General features: G+C 42.4%; 1 protein-coding gene and 1 pseudogene across 1 annotated transcript in view; one reads left to right on the forward strand and one right to left on the reverse strand.

Annotated features, from left to right (window-relative positions):
• Positions 1 to 26803, reverse strand: part of LOC124594397 (lactosylceramide 4-alpha-galactosyltransferase-like) — a 390788-nt gene that overhangs the window by 131091 nt on the left and 232894 nt on the right. The gene's annotated exons all lie outside the window — the stretch shown is intronic.
• On the forward strand, positions 24239 to 24355 carry LOC124596725 (annotated as a pseudogene).

Raw genomic sequence — 26803 nt, forward strand, 5'->3', positions numbered from 1 at the left:
GTCCTGGATTAGCAACTGATATGACAACGCGCCTGAAAATTATAAGAATAAAATAAAGAACACAACTGTGTTCCAAAACTTTGACTAATAGCACTATTTTAGCCTGTTCTCAAACCAAAATATTACGCGATTATTTAATAGTAAAGAGACAGAAAAACATAATAATACGCACATGAATGCACGCAGAGTTTTTGGGCACCGAAAATAAGGAAAAGAACAGACCGTCCGCAAAATAAGTATTTAATCTGCGCCACAATATATCGCGTCCTTCTCTTATCAGATTGCTACTTAACACTTGTTTAAACGGCTGAACCCGCACTGTGAACATGCACGCAATGACGTCAGAGATTGCGTCCGGCACCTATCACATGGTCATCAGCAAATGCGGTGGTATCCTCATCTTTCCCACATCTTGACCACTTTGATCGAACAGCTACGAAAGTGATACTTCAGTACTTCGATGTTTGCGGGAAATGTTGATTGGAAATTCATCATTATGCAAGCTTATTTTCCGTATAGAAAAAAAGCCATTAGTACAGGTGGGTACTTGATGGTCATTGGATGTGTCGTACATTACTGGAATTTTCCAGCCGAAGATCACAACACAAAGCCCAAAGGACGTGGCACGTGCAGCTTATCGCATACTTTTGGACTTACAGAACGGTCGAATTATTGGCATGAGGGACATGGGGGCACCGTACAGACAGATCACACAGACAGTTGGCTCCAGTGCGATGACGGCAGAATGACTGGTGACGAGACGGGCTCAGGGCAACAATGTGACGAGAAGGGTGGACATGGGTCCTTCCAAAAAGTCTACACTACGAGAAGGTGGCAGGATTGTTCGACTGGCTCTGAAGAACAGACAGGTGACAATAGCTGAAATCTAGGCAGAGGTTACAGGAAGAGTGTCACAAAGACCTGTTGGGTGTAGATTTATGGAAGCTGTGTTGAAATCTCGAGTTGCATCGTTTACCACTGAGACCACAGAGGCTTGCATGGTTGGAGCTACAGTCATCTAGGACATAAAGTGACAACCTGTGTTCAGCAATGAGTCTCGCTTCTGTCTGTGGCGGTCAGATCGACACCACTGTGTCTGTAGACGACCTGATGAAACATCACACGAAGCAGCGGTTCTGGAGACCTAAGTCATGGAAGCTATGGGGTGTGGTAACAGCACTGATCTGGGAATTGTTGAAAAGAGGCTGACTACTCGCCAGTATGTGCCAAGAATGGTAAATCGTGTCATGCTCTTCATGACCTGTGTACCAAATCGCATATTCCAGCAGGATAATGCAATACCCCACAATGCAGTTCTGCAGGCTGTTACCTGTTCCCTGTAAGAACGAAGTACTTCTCATAGGTTCTCAAGGTTACAAAAAAGAGTAGCTATGACTACAGTTTATTAAAAATGTCAGCTTTAAACGCCACACACTATTGTAAACGACAGGTAAATACGCAAGTAATATCGTGCAGTGACATAAACGTTCGACTGTGAGGTAATTCCTGTCGATTTTACCTGCTATTATACAGCGTACCGTACGTTTCACGGCTTATTGTCTGCACCGCTGTGATTTCACGCCGGCTTAGTAGGAAGCCAGTAATAAAATACTATCAGCTTAACAGAAAGCGCAGTAAAAACTTTGAATGTTGTTTCTCCGAGGACGTTAAAGTCTCATTCTTGTGTTTCTTTTTGTTGCGTCATTGAGGAAGGTATAAAAAGAGACTCGTACGCTCGTTAGTGTACTTACGATTATTAATGCAGAGGACCGTATGGTGTTCTTGTTACTTTTTTTAATGGCCATTTGAACCGACATGGCGCTTTGGTAAATTCTCAGAAAAATCTATGTAGTAAATACAACAAAAAGATCTCCAAAACGATCATGTTCGGCAATGCTAGACGAGAGATGGGAACTCCGGATACAGCCAGGAACATTGTCAAACATGATCGTTTCGTGTACCATGTGTGCGGTGAGGCGTAATGTTGCATGCGCTTACTGACCTCAAACTCTTTCAACACACTACATTCACCGGTCAACTTAGTTGTGACACCGTACTCCTTCCCCAAGTGCGTCTTTACTGGAGTGCTGCCGGCCATGGCTTCATTTTTATGGGTGACAATGCGCGGCCGCAACGAACTGCGCAGGTGGAGCAGCTCTTGGAACGGGAGGATATTCGGCGAATAGACTGGCCTACCCGTTTCCTCGACCTAACTCCCATTGAACACGTGTGGGATACGTTCGCGAAACGTATTGCAGCACATACGCATACACCAACGACCATCTAACAATTGTCAACCGCACTAATGGAGAAATGGAACACCCACAAAAAATCCTCACCAACATTGTGGCCAGTATGGGAGCACACTGAGGAGTATGCACTGCTGTCGGCGGTGATTATACGTCCTACTAGGAACCATTTCGCGCTGTCTGCAATGTCTAGGAGCCCATCATGAATCGCTTCAGTGTAATAATTGTCTTTAAATAAAAGTGTCATTTCAGTTCATCACATTGCGTATTTTTTTCAGTTACCTTCTGTCCTATACCGTAGCAGTCTTTCTGTGTACAGTCCAAGTTTCACAGACCCATGCTGTTTGGCAGTGACACACAATGCAAAAATACTTTCGTCGTTAGGTGTGTGACCCGACATTTACAGATGGTCATAGTATGATTCCAGATACTAGCAGGTGGTCATCATTATATACACCATCTGTATATAGTATCCGGACACCTGGCTGAAAAGACAAGTTCGAGGCACCCTCTATCGGTAATGCTGGAATTCAGTGTTGTGCTGGCCCACCCCTAGCCTTGACGACGACTTCCACTCTCGCAGGCATACGTTCAATCAGGTGCTGGAAGGTTTCTTAGAGAATGGCAGTCCATTCTCCACGGACTGCTGCACTGAGAAGAGGTATCGATGTCGGTCGGTGAGGCCTGGCACGAAGTCGGCGTTCCGAAACATCCCAAAGGTGTTCTATAGGATTCAGGTCAGGATTCTGTGCAGACCAGTTCATTACAGGGCTGTTATTGTCGTGTAACCACTCCGTCACTGGCCGTGCATTATGAACAGGTGCTCGATCGTGTTGATAGATGCAATCGCCATCCCCGAATTGCTCTTCAACAGTGGGAAGCAAGAAAGTATTGAAAACATCAGTGTAGGCCTGTGCTGTGAGAACGTCACGCAAAATAATAAGGGGTGCAAGCCCTCTCCATGCAAAAAACACGACCACACCATAACACCACTACCACCGAATTTTGCTGTTGGCACCATACACGCTGGCAGATGACGTTTACCGGGCATTCGCCATACCCACACCCTGCCATCACACATTGTGTGCCGTGATTCGTCACTCCACACAACATTTTACCATTGTTCAGTCGTCCAATGTTCACGCTCCTTACACCAAGCGAGGCGCTCCTTACACTAAGCGAGACGTCGTTTGGTATTTACCGGCGTGATGTGTGGCTCATGAGCAGCCGCTCGACCATGAAATCCAAGTTTTCTCACCTCCCGCCTAACTGACATAGTACTTGCCGTGCATCCTGATGCGGTGTGGAATTCCTGTGCGATGCTCTGGATGGATGTCTGCCTATTACACATAACGACCCTCTTCAACTGTCGGTGGTCTCTGTCAGTCAACAGATGAGGTCGACCTGTACGCTTTTGTGCTGTACGTGTCCCTTCACGTTTTCACTTCAGTATCACATCGGAAACAGTGGACCTAGGGATGTTTAGGAGTGTATAAATCTCGAATACAGGCGTATAACACAAATGACACCCAATCACCTGACCACGTTCGAAGCCCGTGAGCCGACCGGAGTGGCGGAGCGGTTCTAGGCGCTACAGCCTGAAACCACGCGACCGCTACGGTCGCAGGTTCGAATCCTGCCTCGGGAATGGATGTGTGTGATGTCCTTAGGATAGTTAGGTTTAAGTAGTTCTAGGGGACTGATGGCCTCAGAAGTTAAGTCTCACAGTGCTCAGAGTCATTTGAACCATTTTGAAGCCCGTTGAGTTCCGCGGAGCGCCCTATTCTGCTCTCTCGTGATGTCTGATGATTACTGAGGTCGCTGATATGGAGTACCCGGCAGTAGGTGGCAGCACAATACACCTAATAAGAAAAACGTATGTTTTGGGGGGGGGGGTGTCCGGATACTTTTGATCACATAGTGTATGACTACTCATGAACATGTGATTATAATAGGTGACACCAGATATTAACAGCTGATACTAATACACACACTAGTCAGTAATCATAATATGCGACTCTGGACACTAGCAGTTGGTCATAATATGTGACTCCAGACACTTAGTAGATGCTCATAATGAGTAACTACACAGCCTAGGCACTTAGACTCCGCCACATACAGAACACTGGTTTGTCGATCACGCGTGCAGATGAAGAAGTTCGCAAGCATTAGATAGAAACGGCTGCTAGGAGAGGCACAGCATGTGCGAAAATTCCGTTGGAGCAGCGAATCCTAAAGTCGTTGTCTCACGTGGATTTTGAGCGAGGTTTATGACGTTAGAATGTTAAATTTCACGTGGTCAAATATTTAATAGCGTGAACAACAAAACAGATTCCATTGTATTTACGCAACGTGCTACAGAACGAGAACCGATGCGATGCAAGATCTCTTGCTATGACACAGGTCTTACATTGCAATACAAGTTTCAAAGTCTTGTGTTTGATGAGTTTTTATAACAGTTTGACGTTTGAAGGCACTGACGCTTTAAAGGCAATAAAACCATTCGTTGTTTTTTTAAGTATGGTGTGATATAATAATATGTCAGGCACAATAAGTAAGTAGATAAAAGCTATACTGTATCTCTACGTGCAAAGGTAACGATGGGACTACAAACTTCTCCAGGCATTTTTACCAAACACTACGATTTATCATGCAGAGGTGAAAACTTCGTAATGAACATGGGAGGTAAGGAGGCAGAGGTGTGCATGCACTTGCGAACAACATGTTCATCAGTGGGGTCCTTACTGATCGCCGGAAAAATCGACAGCAGCTAGCTCACGGCGGGAGCTCACGAACCGTTCGCGAGCATCGTAAATATAGACAGGGTGATTATAATTAAAGTTAAACCTATAAACTGCTGTAGAAATAACACCACTGGGCAGAATGACGTCAAATTGCAACGGAATATTAACGGGGAAGGGGAAAACGTATGGCAGAAGAAAAATAAATAGTTACAAAATTTAGCAATAGATTGCGCTATAAGCATCATAATTTAATAGTGGTCGACTGCAAATGAAAAATTAATCACAGAACAATGCCTAAGGTCTACGTTTGACGTTAAACAAATTGTACTACTCAGTGTCCATGGGTGTACAGGTGTGAAATTGTTCGTTAGCCCGCATCTCGTGGTCGTGCGGTAGCGTTCTCGCTTCCCACGCTCGGGTTCCCGGGTTCGATTCCCGGCGGGGTCAGGGATTTTCTCTGCCTCGTGATGGCTGGGTGTTGTGTGATGTCCTTAGGTTAGTTAGGTTTAAGTAGTTCTAAGTTCTAGGGGACTGATGACCATAGATGTTAAGTCCCATAGTGCTCAGAACCATTTTTTGAACTGTTAGTTACGTAAGCCCATCCACCGCGGAAGGTCATATCACGTCGGGTGGGAAAAATCGGTTTTTAATTGTCCTGAGGCCAAAAACAGTATAAAAAACACCAATCACATCGGTTTTTAACTGCCCTGAAGCCAAAAACAGCATAAAAAGCACCAATCACATCGGTTTTCAACTGTCCTGAGGCCAAAAACAGCATAAAAAGTATCAATCAAAATCAAATAGGATTATCAATTTCCATCTGACTGGCGCAAAACATGTTCAATATGCTGTCCACCATTTTCTGCAACAAGTTGAAATCGAGAAACAGCATGGTCCTCAGCTGATCGAAGTGTTTGCGGGGTTACGTTCAGGATGTGTTGCGCAATGCGTACCTTCAATGCAGCTAAGTTTGCAATCGGAATACTGAACACAAAATCTTTCAGATATCCCCACAGCCAGAAGTCACACGGATTAAGATCAGGTGATCGGGTCGGCCAGGCTGCAGGGAAATGACGGCTGATAATTCTTGCAATTTCCGAAATGGCACTTCAGTAGCTGCTTAATTGGATTTGTAATGTGCGGAGTTGCGCCATCTTGCATAGAAATGATTCTGTCCACACATCCACGCTGTTGGGGAGCTGGAATGACGTGGTTCCGCAAAAGACACTCATAGCTCTTACCAGTGACGGTACAGGTAACAGGACCTGAAGCACCTGTCTCTTCGAAAAAACGTAGCCCTACGATAAATGATGCCGCAAACCCGCAACACACAGTGACCTTTTCAGGATGAAGTGGTACTGGTTGATTTGCGTGTGGATTTTCCGTTGCACATATTCGACAATTCTGTGTATTGACACATCATGTCAGATGGAAGTGGGTTTCGTCTCTCCATAAAATCTTCCACAGCCAACCACTGTCGACTTCCATACGAGCAAGAAATTCTAAAGCAAAGATCTCTCTTGCTGGCAGGTCAACAGGAAGCAACTCGTGCACATGGGTAATTTTGAATGGATAGCAAATAAGGATATTTTGTAGATTTTACGCACCGTGCTCACAGATTTGTCTAATGTTCGGACAAATTCTCTGTGCATTACACGTTTGCGCACCACCAATCGTCTCCTCCTGCATTGCTGTGGCCACTGCTTCCAGTGACGTCGAATCAATTCGTTTCCTCCCTCTACCAGGTTGCACACAAAAAGAACCCTTCTTTTCGAATTTCCGAATCATTTTCTCCAGACCCACGGCAGTCATCTGACCGACGCCTTTTTTCAAACAATTCAGTGTCCGGAACTTCTGCAGTGCGACGTGTGCACAGTCATCATTCTTGTAATACAGCTTTACAAGCAGAGCGCGATCCTGCATTGAGACAGTCATGGCGAATGTCGCAGAGGCGAAAGGAGGAAAAACCGGGTACCTGGCGTGTTTATACCACTTCAATGGGTCGTGCGCATGACACGTGTTTTCATTTACGTATTCTGACACATAGCGCCATCTATTGATCAATTTTCACACTACGTTTTCCTCCTCCTCCGATAATATTCCGTTGCAATGTGACGTCATTCTGACCAGTGGTGTTATTTCTAAACCGTTTTGAAAGTTTAATTATAATACTTTGTGAGCAATGCGATTGCGAGCAATTCATGTGATGCTCGGTTCGCAAGAATGTGCGTACAGGATGCAACAGGATGCACATTGCTGACGATGTGGCATTAGACATCTGGCGATGTAAGTTCGATTTCTCGGCGGGAATGTACTTTACACTCGGCTGCTCACAAACATCGGAAATTTTGTTTGATTAATCAAATAGCTTATTAATGACGTTTTGTCTAGGAGGACACTTAATATTTACAGAGCTTTCATTTCAACGTGTTACGACTGAAAGACCTAAGTCGAAAACAGGGAGCAGGCCGTTGTGACTGAGAGGTTCTATGCGCTTCAGTCCGGAACCGCGTTGCTGCTACGGTCGCAGGTTCGAATCCTACCTCGGGCATGGATAAGTGTGACGTCCTTAGGTTAGTTAGGTTTAAGTAGTTCTAAGTTTAGGAGACTGGTGACTTCAGATGTTAAGTCCCACAGTGCTTAGAGCCATTCAACAATTCCCGCAAACGTGACGTCATTTTGACGCTACACGCAATACCGACAACTGATGGAACTACTATTGACTTTCATTAGCAGTTGATCGCATGGGTAACAGCTCACAGTCGCACACGTTGTTAGCAGCACAAATATACCAACCAGAGGCGCCACTGGTTAGCAGATAATCTTGTGAGACGAGTGTTGCACACGAAATACTAGTGACAAGAAAGAATATGAATGCTATTGCTCCTCGTTTCACTGGCAGCAACTTAAGCTGTCCCCTTAGGTCCCTACCCAATTACACACTCTGAAATCGCCACATTTTCGGAAATAAACTGTCAAACATTTATTTCATCCCTTGTTCTCTAATCAGACGGAAATGTTAAATAACAACTAATCTTGTACAACATACTTGTATTACATTCTTAGGAAAGTACCGAAGTGTGTTAACAATGCCAAGATGAAAAAATTATTAGTATGTAGCCAGAAGCGAACCTAAACCTTCAATTTAGAAAAAGAATTACGTTATCCATTAAGGTAGGGCTGAGTCATTTGATTTCAGTCTCATGTCTCGGTTATCACAGTATCTCTTGAACGCTTATATCATTGATGCATTATTAACTGACATTTGATGACAAGTGTGGCGTATTTGTGATACATTCTCAATGAGTTGTTGTCTTGAAACGGCGTACTGCAAGATTTAGTACATAACAGCTAAATATGCCAAAATGAATGTGACTCCTGGCAGATCCAGTGTCGATATTGCCGCATCGATTGTCAAAATGACGTCACGTTTGCAGGAAGTATGAGATGAGTTATAATGTTCAGGGAGAAGAAATAGAATCTTTCATCTTTTTTTCTGATGACATTGTAATTGTGTCACAGACGGTAAAAGACTTGCGAAAGCAGTTGAAAGGAATGGATAGTGTCTTGAAAAGAGGTTAGAAGGTGAAGATCAACGAAAGTAAAAGAAACGAAATGATGTGCAGTTGAATCAAATCAGGTTATACGAATGGAAGTACATTAGGAAATAAGTACTAAAATCGTACATATGTTTCGTTGTTTGGGCAGCAAAACAATTGAGGATGGCCCAAGTGGTGGAGATATAAAATGCGGACTGGTACAGCAAAACAAGCATACATGAAAACGAGAAATTTGTCAGTGAATGTAAATTAAAGTGTTATGAAATCTGTTCTTGTCCCATGTGTAGCCATGTACGAAAGTGTAATATGAACGATAAAACAATTCAGACAAGAAGAGAATAGAAGGTTTGCACTAAATCCAGTTTGGGAGACAAGATATTTACTTATTTATTGTTTATTTAGACTGGAGAGATTAGGGCCTCACTCTTAGGAACAAACACGCCAAAAAAAGATTACAAAAAGGTTTCAGTTTCTATGATACTTCTGGTTCAGTTATGTCCAATTGAGAAATTATGAGAAAAATTTGATTATCACCAGAACTACTAACAGTGAATTTGTGACACAATTTGACTAACGTGATTGGTTGTTCGAACACATCCTGGGACACCAAGGAGTAGTCAGTTTGATTCGAGAGGACAGAGGGGTGGTGGGAGGGGGGGGGGGGGGGAAGGAAGCAAAGCAACGGTTGTTTAAGGCTTGATTGCAAATAGCAAGTTCAGACGGAAGTAGGTTGAAGTAAAAAATGATTTATGACTTTATTGACCGATATGGCGCGTCCTTCTGATAAATATGAGATGAAAAGAAGGTTGTATTAGATAAGCACACGGGATAGATTAGCGTAGATGATGATGATGATGATGTTTGGTTTGTGGGGCGCTCAACTGCGTGGTTATCAGCGCCCGTACAATTATCCAATCTTTGCTCAGTCCAATTTCGCCACTTTCCTGGATGATGATGAAATGATGAGGACAACACAAACACCCAGTCATCTCGAGGCAGGTGAAAATCCCTGACCCCGCCGGGAATCGAACCCGGGACCCCGTGCTCGGAGATTAGCGTAGAGAGCTACACAAAATCAGTCTTCGGACTGAAGACCACAACAATAAGTATGTTTGAAATCTGTGACGGCTCCAAACTCTTTCTCTCGTATTCCTCCTTCTATATTCAGCAATGGCCAATACGCAGGGGCCGGCCGCGGTTGTATCGCGGTTCTAGGCGCGCAGTCCGGAACCGCGCGACTGCTACGGTCGCAGGTTCGAATCCTGCCTCGGGCATGGATATGTGTGATGTCCTTAGGTTAGTTAGGTTTAAGTAGTTCTAAGTTCTAGGGGACTGATGACCACAGCTGTTAAGTCCCATAGTGCTCAGAGCCATTTGAGCCAATACGCAGGGATGTGGCAGGAACGATCATTCGAAGCAAAGAAGTCTACATGGGCTGTAAAATGTATATTTTAAGAGATATGAACATTTCTTCTTCGATTCTGTGAAACAAGCACTTTTCTTTCTATATTATGAGGGTGGTGGTATGGACCAAAACAGGGGAAAATTTGCATTCGGGAGGACGACGGTTCAATCCCGCGTCCGGCCATCCTGATTTAGGTTTTCCGTGATTTCCCTAAATCACTCCAGGCAAATGCCGGGATGGTTCCTCTGAAAGGGCACGGCCGACTTCCTTCCCAATCCTTCCCTAATCCGATGAGACCGATGACCACGCTGTCTGGTCTCCTTCCCCAAACCAACCAACCAACCAGGGGAAAATTTCCAGGAAACAAGGGCTCTGAAGTGAATATCTTTAGAGCTATGAGCACTTGTTCATTTTCGCTATTGGGAAACAATTCGTCTTGGTAGTTCTTAAGGTATGCATTTTAGAGTCGGTGTTTACTAGACTTTTTTTGCTTCGAATAATCGTTCCTATCGTACCCCTGCACACCGACGTTTCCCCGTGTAGAAAATGTGCGTGTACATTTTCGAAAACAATTTCTGTGCAAGTGGTACGCCGAATGTTGCAGACAACTGCCGCTCGAGTGCGATGCGTTCGCAGACGATGTTCGGGGGTACGTCCAGTGTGAGGATGGCTCAGTAACGGCCGGCGGATATACCTGTTGCAGGCAAACAAACACGAGGAGTTTGTACAGTGCTCGGGGCTCGGTGTTGCCGTCCCGCACGATGTGGTGGACACGGCGAGCAGGGTGCAGCGAGCGCTCGGCTGGGGTGCGGGGAGTTGCGGAAGCTGGCTGCGACAAAAGCGGCTTTCACTGCGGGGCTCGGCTTACAGGCTGGCGGGGCAGGTTCTGCGGCGTGGCAAGGCAGACAAAAGGGGCCGCGGGGAGGGGTGGGCGATGCACAACACTACACGTCTGTGTATCGCTCCCCGATAGCCACCTGCTCAGACGAGGATTCTACATTATAGTACAAATCTCTATATTTTTATAAGCACCGATTGACAAATTTCTCAATAAAATTTCGGAAAATAACACAACATGACATCGACATATTCCGCAAGCCACTTTAAGCCTTTACCTAAATTACCTTAAGTAACATGACAGCGACATCGACGTCTAACCTCTTTAAGCCTCTGTACACTATCGACTTTCCCATATCAATTGTCTACTCGACTCACGTCCATGGAGTAAATATCTCTGGAGTGAGCATTCACATGCGCAGAACAGATTTTGTGTTGTCAACATACATTGCCGGTCTGGTCACGTGTTCTCGGGACGTCGTGTGTTTGTCCGTATAGCGTCCTGTATATTTCGAATGTCACTACATCCCTAGTACAGACGGATTCTTTTCGTAAGTGTCGTGGATTATTTATATATGTTGCTCAGACATTTTAACAGTATCCATTTGATACTTGGAATATACCAGCTACGTAAATTTTAAGGGCAAGTGTTATTGTATTCTGCTTCTTTGAGATAGGTGTCACAGTTCAGATGCACTCGTTTTTTCGTAGTTTTCGGTATGATACAGCACTTTATAGTATTACAGAGCCTGACGTACATTTTTGCAGTGATAGTCTTGCAAAACGACTTGGCAGTACGCTAGTACTTTTGCAAGTGTCCGAAAAACGCCGAATTTGCCTCACATTAGTGATTATATCCTTGCTAATTCGTCCTTTTTTCTGCTATTTCTGCGTATTTATTTTCTCGTTTTTGCGACCTAAAGCACAATTTTTCTTACTGGTGACACTTTGAAGTGTTTATTTATCGCATTTTACGTACTTTCTCCCAGTTTATTAAATAAATAGTAGATTGAGTAAGAAGAGGGGGGGGAAAGGCGATCGGAGAATAAATGTACTGTAAAGCAAATACAGTTGGTCATGTAACAGTCAACCCATATAACACCATTAAGGGAAGTGGAAAGTGACACAAATGAAAGAGTTTGGGGACATGTTTACTAATATTTTACGCTTCTTAATCAAATGGTGAAGAAAATAAATTGAAGGCAAAATACACCAGAGAAGATGAATGTGTACTTTGATTAGCTACACTATTGTGTTTTTTTATTTGATTTGTGCAGAAAATGTATTTAAGCTGAATGCAGAAATTGGTAGTAGGTGCTGTGGAAAATTAAAAATAGTTGGTATAGTATCTACCTTCAGCCACACACGTCCAAATTTTTCTCTTTCTAAACATTCCGCTTCAAAGTGTTTTGAACATACTTTGGAATATTTTGTGGGTACAAAATTCCTCCTCCTTAATTTCTGGAGCCGCGTATTTACTCATTGTTCATCCTTCGGGAAACTAAAATATAAATCACACATAATCATTCCCCATGTCCTAGACACGCTTAACATGGTCTCCTAATGTAACTTTATAGTAAACAAAAGGTTTGGACACACATATTATACGAAGACAATTACAGACTCTCACTCTATTGAACTTATCTGTCTCCCGTCTTTAAAATCTATATACATAATCGACAAGTCACTGATAAATGCATGGAGGATAGTATTTGCTGAAGCAACTAACCATTCCCTTTCCTGTTCCACCAGCGATTGTTTGTAAGCTTTTGTACGAGCCGTAATATATATTATATAGTCATAAAATCGTAGAAAAATAGGTCTAGAGAATCAATCCTTAATTATAATGCATCTCGAAATTTTTAAAAATAGTACCCATGAAAAGTTACTATCCCTCCTTTCACATATTTTTCTTCGCATTCGTAGCAACAACAGCAATTCACCATCGCTATTACACTATCAACAAACGGTGAAAACACAACAAAAACTCTAGATATTATAAACTTCAAACTCTGAGGAAAGCACACACGCACAGTGAAGTCCCGAAAACACGTGACAATCCTGGTTTAATGTTGACAACATGCGCAGAACGCAATGCTCACTCCAGAGATATTTACTCCATGCTCACGTCAGTCTACTGTAGCGCCCCTGGTGTTTTATTCCTGTACTGACGAGGACACCCCGCCTACACGTCATTACCGATTTCGTCCAAATTGTGGTGTACGTAGGGCCTGCCCAGATTTCACCCAAATTATGGAGTATATAGGTCTTGACCCCGGGATCCAGATGGCCAGGCGTTTAAAAAAAAAAAAAAGAAAAAACAGCATTTTCGCGCGGGTCAGGCGAGTCATCGTGGTCTCCAGGCGACGCAACAAAAAAAGTAGGGAACGGTAATCACAGGGTGGTGGGTTCGAGTCCCTATGCGGAATATTTTGTTTAAATCTTTTTCCAGCTCATAACGGCGTTGGTACAGCAACTAGTAAGTATGATTTGGAGAAACAAGCGGTCTTGGTTGCACTGTTAAAATAGCTTTATTAGTTCCCTACGACGCGTTTCACCTTCATTTAAGCACCTTCAGATTGGCTGATATTTGGCAGCGATGGGTACATGGGATACCACGCATAAAATATCCCAGCAGGTAAATGCCCCTTTGAGAAGGGGTATCCCATGTATCCATCGCTACCAAATATCAGCCAGCCGAAGATGCCTAAATAAAGGTGAAATGCGTCATTGGGAAGTAATAAAAAACTTTAACGCTCAACCAAGACTGCTTGTTTCTTCATATTTCTTATTTCAAATTTTTACGTTACTCACCCTGCGAGGAAACCAAAATAATGCTCAGTATATTATACATTACACTGTAGGATATACTGCGACAAGTCACAAGTTTTTTTAATGATATTATTGCACCATTACTAATTTCGGGTCTGAGCCCATCATCAGATGGCAGCATTGACTTCTTTGCAGGTTTTACACTTACGGTCTGAAATATAACAAAGTATTTGTGATTACAAAAGCTCTGTTATATTTTAAGAAAAAAATTTTAAACACTCAGTAAACTATGTACCACGAAAACTTTGTTACGTCTCAAGACACAAATTTAAAACTTGCAAGAAAATCAACGCTACTCGAAACTAGTAATGGTACAAAATCATTTCAAAAAATTGTGGTTGGTTTTCATATTTCCTGCCGGCCGCGGTGGTCTCGCGGTTCTAGGCGCGCAGTCCGGAACCGTGCGGCTGCTACGGTCGCAGGTTCGAATCCTGCCTCGGGCATGGATGTGTGTGATGTCCTTAGGTTAGTTAGGTTTAAGTAGTTCTAAGTTCTAGGGGACTGATAACCACAGCAGTTGAGTCCCATAGTGCTCAGAGCCATTTGAACCATTTTTTAATATTTCCTACAGTGTAATTTACGAAAACAGTTGCGGTGTTCTCTAACGAAAGTAGACAAAATAATGTCACTATATAGTGCTTATTAATATGTTGGACTGTATGAAAACGAAATGTGAAGGAAAGTTCGGGATAGAAATAAATTTCCATGGGACGATTGCACGTGTAGTGTCCACGAAGACAAGACTCTGCAAATAACATCCGAACAAGGGACTGTAATTAGTGTGTACAGGACTTCGTATTCTGTTAGGTTCATTTTGACCTTCGAGGAGCTCTCGGCAGCTGCACGTGAACAATAGGTTGCCGGTGCAGGCAAAATCGGCAATCGGTGACAGCGCCAGCCACGGCTGCCGACGTTATTCTCTTGCTGCCTCTCGACTGTGCAGCGTCAGTTTTTCAGGAATATTGTGAGAACGCATTGAGAGTATTCTTTTTCTATAAACACTTGAAAACAACCATGTAACTGTAAAAACGCGGCAAGTAGCCAAGAAATTTACTGCTTCCCCCCGTTTTTACGGCGAATGTCGCCCCACTACACATAGATCATTAACTGTAAAATAATAAAAGTATCTAATTTTAATAGGTTTGTTTATAAATAAATAAATCTTCTGCTACCAGTCACGATTTTTCTTTATTTTACTATTCGCACGACGCGTTTCGAGAAATAATTCCCATTTTCAAGTGCGTTTTCTGTGTGTATTAAGCCAGTATTAAGCCATTTCTTTTGATGTTGTCAGTGTGTGTGAGTCTGCCTCGTTTTGTTGACTTTTACTGTAATACATAAGAAACATGCGATTTTTTAGTTGGGTATCAATTCTTTTTGTGAGGTTAGTGGCTAAATTTAGAAGAATTTGTACTTACAGTTTTCTAATGGTCCATTTGTGTAGAGTCTCACACACGCTTAACATCACACACAACTTGTTGTATACTTTACACATCGAAAATATCTTATATAAACAAAACAGTCACGAAGATCTTCTTACAGGTAGGCAACAGAGATAACATTATAGGTCTTCCACAGATTATGATATGTTTTGTGCAGAGGTTATTTATCTTAACAATTTGGCTCATAAATTACTTATATTGATTTTACAATTGTGCTTATTTCTATGTTTTACTATTTTTATTGAAGTATATTATCGAAACATCTGAAGAAATTCACTGATTGACTTTCAAGTTTTTCATTTAATATTTTATCTTTTTCAAGCAAATCGATTTTATGTCCTTTATTTAGTCGGTGGAGTACTTTGACATTTTGCTCTGTTTTTCCAAATGGGTGTCCTGTATTATGTATGTGTGTTGCTATTGGTGATGTAGTATGTTTGTTGTGTGCGTATGCTCTAATGTACTGTGTGTACCTGTTGTTGATATTTCGGCCTGTTTGTCCTAGGTAGAACTTGGAGCATTCCTGGAATGTTACCTTGTATATTCCAGAGTCTGAATATGAATCATGATTACACTCTATATTATGTATTAGTTTTTGCTGTAGTTTATTAGATGTAGAAAACCCAATTTTTACTCTGTGATTTTTGAAAATATTTGCAATCTTCTGTGATACATTGCCTATGTATGGAATGCTAGATATACATTTGTTTTTCTCTAATTCTTCTGTGGTGCAGTTTGTACCTGGTTTTTTCTTGACTTCCTCTAAGATTGTGTGAACCATGGAAGCATTGTAACCATTGGCAACTGCAATCTTTTTCACTGTGTTCATTTCTTGTTGCATATTTTCTTGGTTCAATGGTATTTTTGTTGCCCTATGCAGCATTGACCTGTATGCTGCCTGTTTATGGATATTTGAGTGACATGAGATTGTAGGGATTATGGTGTCAGTCATTGTGTTTTTCCGATAAATTTTGAATGTGCATGTGTAAAGCGTACAACAAGTTGTGTGTGATGTTAAGTGTGTGTGAGACTCTACACAAATGGACCATTAGAAAACTGTACGTACAAATTCTTCTAAATTTTAGCCACTAACCTCACAAAAAAATTGATACCCAACTAAAAAATCGCGTGTTTCTTATGTATTATAGTAAAAGTCAACAAAATGAAGCAGACTCACACACACTGACAACATCAAAGAAATGGCTTAATACACACAAAAAACGCACTTGAAAATGGGAATTGTTTCTCTAAACACGTCGTGCGAATGGTAAAATAAAGAAAAATCGTGACTGGTAGCAGAAGATTTATTTATTTATAAACAAACCTATTCTTTCCACAGTTGCAGTCTTTCAAAAACTATTTATAATGGATCAAATCATATCTAATTTTATATACACCTGACAATCCCCACCTGGAAATTTATTTGCAATCTCAAATTTTCCTTTGTCTTTCCTTTTCATCCCTTTGATGAAAATATTAAGTACAATTTATTGAGCATTATTTCGATTATTTTCAATGTAAGTATAGTAAAAATTGAAAATAAAAAAGAAAAAAAATTCCTCGGAGGGACTAGATCGCAAGGCCCTCGGATTAACATTTCGTACTCTATCCGCTGCGCCAGAGGCTGTTTGGAAATCACCCTACAGTAAATGATGATGCCTAGCCCGATTCTCGCCAAAAATGCCATATTTTCTCATAAAGAGGATGAGATTAATGTTTAACGTCACGCCGACAAGGAGGTAATTAGCGACGGAACGCAAGCTCTTATTAGAGAAGGATGAGGAAGAAGTCGTCTACGCTCTTTGTCAGAGGAACCGTCCCTGCATTTACCTGAGTCGATTCAGGGAAATCACGGAAGACCTAAATCTGGATGGCCGGAGCCAGGTTTGAACAATCGTTCTCCTGAATGCGAGTCCTGTGTGCTACGCCCTGTGCCACCTCGCTCGGTACACACCTTCTAAATGCTCTGCCATCTGGAGCTCACACTTCTGTCACTTTCATTTCTGACCGTGCCCTGCATACACCGTAAATCTGGACGAAATCCGTGATGGCGAATAGCCGAGGTCCCCTTGTGAGTCTCGTCTGCTTTGAGTGTTCATTTTCATTTACAGGTCAGCACCAATACTTGCTTGTGTTGTGCGAGTTGTCTGCCGCGCATCTCAGTGGTGTAAGTGAAGCTATGAGGGACTGTCCTTGATATGAAAATCTAAATTTAGTAACAAAATTTAGGAATAAGCGATGATAATAGAGTTTATTAACGATCAAAGCACAATTAATAGTGGAAAATCTTGACAAAGGTCATGTCATAAATTCTTTACTCTCTTCAGAATGGAAAGAATAGGAAAAAGTCTCATGCAAACATTTCAGAACATGTACATTTCTTCGCTCGCGAAAATGTATACTTGGAAACACATCAAACATTATCTACAACACAGTAAACGGCTGCTTTTTGCTTTATCCTTTGTATCTTGTTTTCCTGCTAAGTGCCAAGTTACATCGAAAATGATTTTTGTCGTCAAACAGTTCAGATATATTCACTGTTGAAATGGTTTTCATTAAAACACGTTCAAGTATTTGCGTCCTTATCTAAGCTTAGTGTAGGCCTTTTCTCTGTGAACTGTAAATACCTTCTTCGTTTAAGATTTTTGGTCTCTCTTGTATGAGAACACTATTAGGAAAAAATACCAGGACACTGTATAACTTTTCAATGTGTTACGAAAACAAAGCAAACAGTAAATTAAAAACTGAGAAGACACGAAAGTACAAAACCTAGGGACCGATGATCTCAACAGTTTGGCCCCATAGGAATTTACCACCACCGCCAAATACAGAGGTATGTAAACAGGCAGAATACGGCGCTGCAGTCAGAAACGCCTACATAAAATAATTAGTGACTGGCACAGCTGTTGGATCGGTTACTGCTGCTACAATGGCAGCTTATCAAGATTTAAGTGAGTTTGGACGTGATGTTACAGGCGGCGCACGAGCGATGGGGCACAGGATCTCCGTTGTAGCGATGGAGTGGGGATTTTCTCGTACGACCATTTCACGAGTGTACGGTGAATATCAGGAATCCGGTAAAACATCAAATCTCCGACATCACTGCCACCGGAAAAAGATCATGCAACAACAGGGCCATCGACGACTGAAGAGAATCGTTCAACGTGACAGAAGTGCAATCCTTCTGCAAACTGCTGCAGATTTCAGCGCTGGGCCATGAACAAGTGCGAACGATTCAATGAAACATCATCGATATGGGCTTTCGGAGTCGAAGACCCACTCGTGTACCCTTGATGATTGCACGACACAAAGCTTTAAGCCTCGCCTGTGCCCGTCGAACGCCGACATTGGACTCTTGATAACTGAAAACATGTTGCCGGACTCTTGATAACTGAAAAAACGTTGCCTGGTCGGACGAGTCTCGTTTCAAACTGTATCCATTGGATGGACGCGTACTGGTATGGAGACAACCCCATGAATCCATGGACCCTGCATGTCAGCCGGGCACTCTTCAAACTAGTGGAGGCTTTGTAAAGGTGTGGCGCGTGTGCTGTTGGAGTGATACGGGACCACTGATAAGTCTAGATACGACTCAGACAGGTGACACGTATGTAAGCATCCTGTCTGATGGCCTGCACCCATTAATGTCCATTGTGCATCCCACATACTTAGACAATTCCAGCAGGACAATGCGACACCCCACACATCCAGAATTGCTACAGAGTGGCTCCAGGAACACTCTTCTAAGTGGCCACGAAACTCCTCAGACATGAAAATTATTGAGTATATCTGGGATGGCTTGCAACGTCCTGTTCAGAAGAGATCTCTACTCCCTCGTACTCTTATGGACTTATGGTCAGTCCAGCAGGATTCATGGTGTCAATTCCCTCCAGCACTACTTCAGACATTAGTCAAGTCCATGCTACGTCGTGTTGAGGCTCCTTTCGCGTGCTCGAGGGGGCCCTACACGGTATTAGGCAGATGTACCAGTTTCTTTGGCTCTTCAGTGTACATGTTCCAAAAAATAGAGGTCCTATAACAATGCCTCGGGTATGCCATAAGTTACTTTTACGTCTGAAGGCTTCCCTCCGTTGAGAATGACATGATGTTTTCTGTTCGCTAGAAACTCTTTAATTCCGTATTCTGTTCATTGGGCGGCAGTGCGGAACTGTATCAAACACCCTCTGGATGTCAAGGAAGACGGCACCACCTGAGCGTCGGTATCTGCTGCTTTCTGGGTGTCGTGGAGGAACGATGGGAGCTGGGTTTCACACTGTCATTAGTTGCGCATCCCATGTTGATTCCTACGGAGGAGACCTTCGACCATCAGATCTGTCATAATACAATCATAATGCAGTCATGTTCCGATATTCTACAATAGACCAACGTCAGAGATAGAGCCCTATAGTTCTGCGCATGTGTTCGATGACCCTTCTTGAAAACACGAATGACCTGCTCTTTTTTCCAATCATTATGAGTTTCGCTCCTCCAGCGACCTTCGGTACTCTGCTGCTAGAAGAGGAGCAAGTTCTTTCGGATCGTTCTGGTATCCCGTCGTGTCCAAGCGCCTTTTCTCTGTTGAGTGATTTCAGCTGCTTTTCTATACCATGGCCACTCATTTCGATATCATTAAATGTATTTACAATTCGAATAACGACAACCATCAGATGTAGAATGGAATGACGACACCGAAAATTTGTACCGCACCGGGACTCGAACCCTGATTTCCCGCTTATCGTTCTACCATTTGGCTCGCTACGGTCGCAGGTTCGAATCTTGCCTCGGGCATGGATGTGTGTGATGTCCTTAGGTTAGTTAGGTTTAAGTAGTTCTAAGTTCTAGGGGACTGATGACCTCAGTAGTTAAGGCCCATAGTGCTCAGAGCCATTTGAACCATTTGGCTATCCGTGCACGACTCAGAGCCGAACCCAAACGTTCATATGTCGTCAACCATGCTTGTACGACCTGTACTCGTACATCCATTATATATATTCCGTACAGGTCAGACGTGGTACTTGACAGTCGCTTGTCCGGTATCGGCAGAGAAATGCCGTATCACAGTGGCTGTGTGATTCTGATTATGATCCAAAGTTTTCCTCGATATGCGTGCATGTCCAAAGGAATTTGCATGGTTACCAGAATAACATAGGCACTGCAATATCGCATATCGATATATGTTGTTATGAAGTTCGTGCGACGATTTCAGACAGGAACTACAGTGCAATCTTCCTCAGTGAAACAGTTACGGAAAAAGACGTTTAGTAGTTCTATCTTCCATGTGTTATCCTCCATTTCGATGGCATTGTCGTTACAGTATATCTCGACTCATGGTTTCAATACGTTCACTGATTTAAATTAAGATCAAAACTTCTTATGATTTTTTGTCAATTTGGTAGACAGAATTTTACTTAAGAATTCCTAGAACGTTTCATGTCTTTCTTTACGCAAATTTTGGCTTCTTTCAGCTTTTGTTTGTCTGTGAAGCTGAGGCTACGTTTAAATTTGCGATCACCCTCCTTGCTTTCGTAGCAACTCTCTAACACGGCTGTTAATCCGTGACGGCTCTTTTTCCATCCCTCACAATTTTGATCTTGAACTTCATCGATTGATACCCAACATAGTTAGTTGCTGGAGACGGAATTTGCATGCTAACTTGCTAGACAAACTGAATTCTGTTTCTTGTCGCTCTTGTTACACAGAAGGAACTTTCTACAAATGTTCATGTGTCTATTTACACCCGTATTCGGTGATGCCATAACGACCTTTGCGTCAGCTATTCCTGTTCTACGTTGAGTCGAAAAGTTCGAGTTTGTTCGTCACCAGCAGATCTAGGATTTGACCTCCCGAGTCTTTTCTCTGACTAACTGCTCCACGGAATTTTCGGATAAGGCATTTACATCATTTTCACCCGATTCCACGTCCGTAGTATTCATCCTCATGAAAGCGAAAGGTCTCGAAAATGGCAACGAATTGTAGAAAATTACATGTTATAATACAGAATACTTTCAGTTTCTTGCCTGCATGGGTGCCCGTGCATCCTGACGACCTGCACAGAACATTCCAGGCAAATACAGGCGCACAGTCGCAGGCTGTTGAGAGTACTTGCCGTCTGCCAACAAAAAACCAGACACAGTCAGAGAGCCCCGCAGGTAGAACCCGAAACCCACAGGGAGTCGTATAAAGAAAGGCAGAAGGGGGTTCGCTCGAGGTATGGCTGCGACCGTTAGAACCACATGAATTATCTCAGTTCCCATGGTTTGTGACTAGGCGAAAGCTGTTTGAGTGGCCGCCAATAGGCAATTGCAACTAGTTTCGACTGACTACAGGAAATTCCTCTGTCTCCAAAGCATTTAACAACCCTTCTCCAAAGAAATCAGCGCCCGCATCAGCATAGTTTTTGTGTTTAGTCTCGTAGTCTTATGGTTGAAGAAAATACGTGTTAGGTTCCTGCTAGCCTTTTAAAGGAGCGGTACATCTCAACCCTCTGAAAATATAGTACATCCTAGTGTAATTTTATTCTCTTGAGTGATTTTAGTGCAGAAACATATTGTATATATGAATCCTGTCGGATCACAGTAGCCGATATTTGTGGTCTCATTCTATACTCATTGCTATAAATAATACGCACCCGTTAACTTGGCAAATATGCGTGATATACTGTTACACATAAATTAGTAAAATTAAGCTCATACCAGGTATATAACCGCTGGACACATTGCAGCCCCTCCCGACCAATTAAACCAGCCATAATTTTTCTTAAAATTAGATAATTTCTAGCATTTCTAATATTTGGGCATTTACTACATTGTAGCTTATTAACATTGGTACTAATAATCTGCAATGTATTGTCAATCAGCAACTAAATTTGTGTTACCAAAGTCAGTGAGACAAGCTTATCAAATTTTTTATCATATGCATATAATCAAAATACGTAAAAGTAAACAGGACGTTGATGAGGAAAGTGATGTCAGGAATAATTCATAACTTCTCCAGTAAAAATTTTGTATCACTACTCCTCCAAGAAGTGCCCATCCCGAGTGGGAAGGAGAAAAGTTTAAGTGAATGTCATTCATCATAGTCGATGATTTTGGAAAGCCTATAACTGTGTCATTCATTATTTAAATAATGAAACACTGCACCATTTATGTGATTTTTCATTCTTAGCTCGACGTGTTTGAAGAAATTCTCATAGTCATCGTCAGATATTTACATTCGTATTTTGTGTGTTTTACTATACCTCTTGAACTGTACTAGCCATTTTGAGGTTATAAGGCACTGTGCCTCTTTCATTATGCAGAAAACCGCTCATACTATTTGCGAAGTTTCACACTATGTGTGTGGTTCCCTGCATTATGGAGAAGGCATGTTACCTTATAACCTCAAAAGGAAGCCACAGTACACTTGCAAGAAAGGCACAACACATACACACACACACACACCAACATTGCACAACATACTTAGGTAAATATGTGCAGTTGATAATGAGAATAAATTCTCGAAGCGCGTAGCGCTAAGCGCGAAACAATACGGACCATGTATAGTGTTTCATTATTTAAGGTCTCGCGCTACAAGTGATCAAACAACGAAACACACGAAATGTGAGTTCGAGTAAATGCAGAGGTTTCTGACCGTCGGAACTATCGCGGAGCTGCGCATGTGCAGTATAGACAGTTTGAAAACGGTTGCACTTTACTCGAACAAACCTAGGGAAATACCTTCTCCTACTCCCCCTCCTCACACACGGTATGGGAAAAACCTAACGGAAACAAAAACTAACAGAAAGAGATCCTCGAGCTTAGGAAGAAATGATCGAATGAAATCGCATTGGCGCATTCCTCTCATTCACACGTTCGCATAACCGTGGTCAGCAGACCTGTGTTCAGGACCGCAGTGCTAAGTGAAATACTGGTAATGGTGAGTGCACATTTCGATGTTATACTGTATTGTGTACGTTTCGATGTTGCCGAAGTGGTGCGAGTTTGTAGCTATTTATAACTCCCAAAACAACTGCATGGCGCAGGTACTTCTAAAATGTCCGAACGAACGGTTTCCAAAAGCTTAATTTCCCTGAATTGCAATGTCTTCGAACTTATGCTAAAGCGATATACAGTAAGGTGAACACATTATTGTAATTACCATCTCTATACAAAAAAGATACGCTAAGGATAGAATTTTTTTTTAAATTCTTTCTCCCTCTCACCCTCCCCTTCTCTCTCTCTCTCTCTCTCTCTCTCTCTCTCTCTGCCTCAGTCCTGAACGCACACACACAAACACATACACACAGACACACACACACGCACACTCAAACAAACCGAACACCACAGATGCCAGATTCACTTCAAACTCGCGCCCCTCATACAGCCAAACGCGCTGCGAAACAAATGGACACTACACAGCCACAACAACACGTAGTGGCGGCGAAAACTCTGCCTACGTTTTGAAAAGTCGGAGAAAGTGCAGTGTCAAGCGACCATTGGTCACGCAGTCTGCCTATTCACTTCGCCAACAACATATGAGAAAGCACCGCAATATCAAAACCGTAAATTACACATGATAAACGTGATATATATTCATCCCCGTTTCTAATTGCATAATAAACAAAGAATAAGAATTACGTTATGCTGCTTGCAGATGGGAAGTTGTAGATTGTGTATCAGAATAGCTACCAAAATAAATGTCCAATAGCATAATGTAAGGTACGTAAACTAATGCATACGTCCACTCTTTTTGCCAGTTAGATATAAACAGAACTTTGGCAATGTTATAAACAACGCATGCTGCATGAGGTCGTTAGTAAATATCTCAACTGTGAACTATGAACAAATGATGTATAATATTTTACAACAATTATCCATTCACAATTGTAAATATTATGTACCAAAAGTTTCGCTAAATGTTAATAGGTAACAACAGTTTTACAGTTAAAAAATAAAAAAAGAACCCACTGATGATAGCACAAAATATGCTGAAACATATGTTGGTGAAATGTCTGTTAGAGGATGAAAGTTTGTATAGAAATGTCGCCACAAGAACGCAAAAGGCAGGGTTTACAAAGACATACGACCCAGCTACCAAAATCGCTTCTTGGTCAGAAGTACATTCGGAAGAGACGATGCTTCTATGCCCTTAATTGATGTGAAATTTTTACAAGGTGCAATTTGTGAACAAGGGCAACGGCCTTGCCACAGTGGATACACCGGTTCCCGTAAGATCACCGAAGTTAAGCGCTGTCGGGCATGGCCGGCACTTGGATGGGTGACCATCCAGCCGCCATGCGCTGTTGCCATTTTTCGGGGTGCACTCAGCCTCGTGATGCTAATTGAGGAGCCACTCGACCGAATAGTAGCGACTCCGGTCAAAGAAAATCATCATAACGACCGGGAGTGCGGTGTGCTGATCACACGCCCCTCCTATCCGCATCCTCACCTGAGGATGATACGGCGGTTGGATGGTCCCGATGGGCCGCTTGCGGCCTGAAGACGGAGTGCTTTTTTTTTAAAAAAATTTGTGAACAACATAAAAATTCAATTAAAGAAACACACAAAAAAATCTGTGCACACCATACAATCTACACGAGCGAAGCTGCGGGTGCTAAGCTAGAAATTATTGTAATAAAACATAATAAATGTTCCATTATTATTATCATTATTATTAGTATTATTATACTCAGGGATGTTTTTGTTGTGATCTTCTGGGTGAAGACAGGTTTGATGCGGCTCTCCATGGTAGTTTATCCTTGGAAAGTGTCTTCGTCACTGCGTAACTACCCGCAAACTACACCCATATCAACCTGCTGGCTGCATTCAAGCCTTGGTTTCGCTCTACAATTTTGACGCCTCGCACTTCCTTCCATTGCCAAACTGTCAATTTCTCGGTACCGCAGGGGTGTGTCCAGTCAACCGAACACTTCTATTAGTCGAGCTGTGCCATAATTTTCAAAAATGGTTCAAATGGCTCTGAGCACTATGGGACTTAACTACTGAGGTCATCAGTCCCCTAGAACTTAGAACTACTTAAACCTAACTAACCTAAGGACATCACACACATCCATGCCCGAGGCAGGATTCGAACCTGCGACCGTAGCGGTCATGCGGTTCCAAACTAACGCGCTTAGAACCGCACGGCCACACGGCCGGCGCCATAATTTTATTTTTCCCCAATTGAATTCTGTGACTTCCAAACTGATCTTACCCGAGTCGGATATGTGGCGTATTAAAAGGGATCCAAATTTTGGGGAAGAAGGGAGCGGGACGGGGAAGAGACTAACGATCTGTGGCCCCTTTGCAGAATCGACCCCTGGATCCGCGCTTGCACTTGCTTTCCAGTGATACACTTACAGAATGTTGACATCAGAGGGTGGTTATCCACAGTTGCTGCTCCGTGCCATCGTCTGCTCACGTCGTCATTGGAGCATGGTCCGACGATAATCCAGGTCGACGATGAGTTATAAACCGGTCACCACTTACGAATAAAAGTGTTTTTGTGCGATCAAGACTGTTAGAATACAACACTTTATTCCTGTTCCTGACTAACCTGTATGAAACAGTGATTGCACTTGAGCTCACTTAGTCAACCCACAATTATGTAAAGAGCTTAAACGAAAAATGAATACAAACGCCTATGTAATATTTTCAGGCAATTCATGTCAGAAGCTAAGTTAAGCGTGGAGCTAACTGCTACCTACATTCAGTAATTCCTGAAATACACAGGCCTTTGACAGGAGGCGCAGTGAGGGGCGTATCTCGGCAGATTCACAGCGCCGGCCGGTGTGGCCGAGCGATTCTAGGCGCTTCAATCTGGAACCGCGTGACCACTACGGTCGCAGGTTCGAATCCTGCCTCAGGCATGGATGTGTGTGATGTCCTTAGGTTAGTTAGGTTTAAGTAGTTCTAAGTTCTAGGGGACTGATGACCTCAGCAGTTAAGTTCCGTAGTGCTCAGAGCCATTTTGATTTACAGCCTCTCACTGGCTGTTAACTCATCTCTTTATTGGCTTTCAATTGAAAACCAGTCGTTCATTGGTACGATTTGTTGTGACAAAATGATGGGAAACGTCACATTGGTGGTTAAAGAATTATCGCATCTAGTTGCTTTCTTGACAGGATTTATTATAATTTAATATCAATTAATAATATATCTGCAATTAAAGCCTCAACATATGGTAACACACAAGACGAAAGAGTAATGTGCAAGACAATGTCACGTGATACAGAAGTTCAACGTAGCGTAGTGAACAGAGGCGTAGAGTTACGAAGTGATGTGTGTTGTATTGTAAGTCCGCGTCCCACTACGTCCGGTTTTTTTTTTTTTTTTTTTTTAGTCGTCTTCTCTAATAGGTTCTCAGACTTAGTTACTAATTTAATAAAAGTATATTCTGTAATATTCGATGGTATGTAAATCTAAGTGTGCTGTCTATCAGGAGTGTGCTTGTTCGTTTGGCTTTATCTGCAAGAGACCTGCACTATTTGATTTAAGGTATTTTGTACCGTCTTATTTATTCTTGTATTTAACCTGTTCTAAACATTTCGTTACTGCAAAGAAACAGAGATCAAGTAAGAGTGATCTTAGGGTTTTACTAAAAAGTGAGAACGATGAAATAATTTATATCTTATGTAAAGAATATTGTATATTTGTATAGCATTGTTTGTAATGGAACTTTCATAAGCCGGCCGTGGTGGTCTAGCGGTTCTAGGCGCTCAGTCCGGAACCGCGCGACTACTACGGTCGCAGGGTCG

This window comes from Schistocerca americana, chromosome 2 (genome assembly GCF_021461395.2).
Source record: "Schistocerca americana isolate TAMUIC-IGC-003095 chromosome 2, iqSchAmer2.1, whole genome shotgun sequence".
NCBI classification, from domain to species: domain Eukaryota; kingdom Metazoa; phylum Arthropoda; class Insecta; order Orthoptera; family Acrididae; genus Schistocerca; species Schistocerca americana.